This window comes from Elephas maximus, chromosome 3, assembly GCF_024166365.1.
Source record: "Elephas maximus indicus isolate mEleMax1 chromosome 3, mEleMax1 primary haplotype, whole genome shotgun sequence".
In the NCBI taxonomy this organism is placed as follows: domain Eukaryota; kingdom Metazoa; phylum Chordata; class Mammalia; order Proboscidea; family Elephantidae; genus Elephas; species Elephas maximus.
Genome location: NC_064821.1, coordinates 123,596,145 through 123,599,110, shown reverse-complemented (window position 1 = coordinate 123,599,110; position 2,966 = coordinate 123,596,145).

The window sequence follows — 2,966 nt, the reverse complement described above, 5'->3', positions numbered from 1 at the left end:
TTATGCAGATGACATAACTTTGCTTGCTGTAAGTGAAGAGGACTTGAAGCACTTACCAATGAAGATCAAAGACCACAGCCTTCAGTATGGATTACACCTCAACATAAAGAAAACAAAAATACTCACAACTGGACCAATGAGCAATATCAAGACAAACAGAGAAAAGACTGAAGTTGTGAAGGATTTCATTTTATTTGGATCCACAATCAACAGCCAAGGAAGCAGCAGTCAATAAATCGACACATTGCATTGGGTAAATTTTCTGCAACGGACCTCTTCAAAGTGTTGAAAAGCAAAGATGTCATCTTGAAGACTAAGGTGTGCCTGACCCAAGCCATGGTATTTTCAATTGCATCATATACATGTGAAAGCTGGACAATGAATAAGGAAGACTGAAGAATTGACACCTTTGAATTGTGATGTTGGCAAAGAATATTGAATATAGCATGGACTGCCAAAACTACAAACAAATCTGTCATGGAAGAAGTACAACCAGAATGCTCCTTAGAAGCAAAGATGGCGAGACTGCATCTTACATACTTTGGACATGTTGTCAGGAGGGATCAGTCTCTGGAGAAGGACATCATGCTTGGCAAAGCACAAGATCAGCAGAAAAGAGGAAGACTCTCAAGGAAGAGGATTGACACAGTGGTTGCAATAATGAGCTGAAGCATAACAATGATTTTAAGGATGGCACAGAACCACGCAGTGTTTCATTCTATTACACGTAGGGTTGCTATGAGTCAGAACCAATTCAACTGCACCTAACAACAACAACAGGGAGCTGCCATGACCTTGCCTTGTACAAGCTGTGCAGCTTCCCCAGCATTGTGTACTGTCTTACCCTTCATCAAAGGTACCGTTATCTATTGTCTAGTGTTTTTCCATCCCCACACCTGCCCTCCCTTGTAACCACCAAAGGTTGTTTCTTTTTGTGTGTAAACATTTTCATGAATTTTTACAGTCGTAATCTCATACAATATTTGTCCTTTTGTGATTGCCTTATTTCACTCAGCATAATGCCCTCCAGATTCATCCATGTTATGAGATGCTTCACAGATTCATCATTGTTCTTTATCAGTGTGTAATATTCCACTGCATGTATGTACCACAGTTTGTTTATCCATTCATCTCTTGATGAGCATCTAGGCTTCCATCTTTTTGCTGTTTTGAATAGGGCTGCAATGAATATGGGTGTGCATATGTCTATTTGTGTGACAACTCTTATTTCTCTAGGATATATCCCTAGGAGTGGGATAGCTGGATCATATGATATTTCCATTTTTAGCTTTCTAAGGAAGTGCCATATCATTTTCCAAAATGGTTGTATCATTTTGCATTCCCACCAGCAGTGCATCAGAGTTCCGGTATCCCCGCAGCCTCTCCAACGTTTGTTATTTCTTGTTTTTTTGATTCGTGCCAGTAATGCCGGGGTGAGATGGTATCTGATTGTGGTGTTGATTTGCATTTCTCTAATGGCTTTAATGGCTAGTGATCTCGAGCATTTCCTCATGTGTCTGTTGACCTCTTGAAAGTCTTCGTTGGTGAAGTGTCAGTTCACTTCCTTTGTCCATTTTTTTAATTGGGTCTTTTTGTTGTAGAGGTGTTGGATTTTCTTGTAGATTTTAGAGATTAGAACTTTGTCTGATCTGTAATAGTCAAAGTTTTTCTCCCAGTCTGTAGGTTCTCTTTTTACTCTTTTGGTGAAGTCTTTTGATGAGTGTGTTTAATTTTTAGAAGATCCCAGTTATGTAGGTTATCTTCTAGAGTTCGTGTGTTGTTGGTTGTGTTTTGTATCCTGTTAATGCCTCTAGTGTTGATCCTATTTTTTCTTCTAAGAACTTCATAGTTCTTGGCTTTATATTTAGGTCTTTGATCCATTTTGAATTAGTTTTTGTACATGGATGATGAATAAGGAAGACCAAAGAAAAATTGATGCCTTTGATTTGTGGCATTGGTGAAGAATATTGAGCATACCAGGAACTGCCAAAAGAATGAACAAATCTGTCCTGGAAGAAGTATAACCAGAATGCTCCTTAGAAGCAAGGATGGAGAGACTAAGTCTCACATACTTTGGACTCATTATCAGGAGGAATCAGTTCCTAGAGAAGGACATCATTCTTGGTAAAGTAGAGGGTCAGAGGAAAAGAGGAAGACCCTCAATGAGATGGATTGACAAAGTAGCTGCTGCAATGGGCTCAAGTTTAACAAGGATTTTGAGGATGGCACAGGACCGGGCAATGTTTCATGCCATTGTGCATAGGGTTGCTATGAGTCAGAATCTGTGGGACAGCATCTGACAATGACAACAATGCCCAAAGCACTCTACAGATATAATGCAATCCTGATCCAAATACCAACAGCATTCTTTAAGGAGACTGAAAAACTAATCACCAACTCTTTATGGAAAGAGGCCCCGGAGAGCAAAGCATTAATGAAGAAAAAGTACAAGGCCTCACACTACCTGATCTCAGTCAAAACAGCCTGGTACTGCTACAATGACAGACAGACCATTTGAAAATGGTATGGTGCTTCCTTAAAACGTTACTTCCACCAACCCCTCTGACGGGTCACAACAGAGGGCCCTGGACAGAGCAGGAGAAAAATGTAAAACAAACTTCAAATTCAGACAAAAAAGACCAGACTTACTGGTCTGACAGAAACTGGAGCAATCCCTAAGATTTTGGTCCCCAGACACCCTTTTAACTCAGAACTGAAGCCACTCCTGAAGTTTATCCTTCAGCCAAAGATTAGTCAAGTATAAAACAGGCAGTAACAGTCATTAGGAACATGTTTCTTAGTTCAGTCAAGTATAAGAGACCAAATAGAGAACACCTGCCCAAAATCAAAATAAGAAGGCAAAAAGGGACAGGAAAAATGGATGGATGGAAACGGAGAACCTGGGGTGGGGAAGGGGAGAGTATTGACACATCAAAGTGATTTCAACCAATATCACAAAACAATTT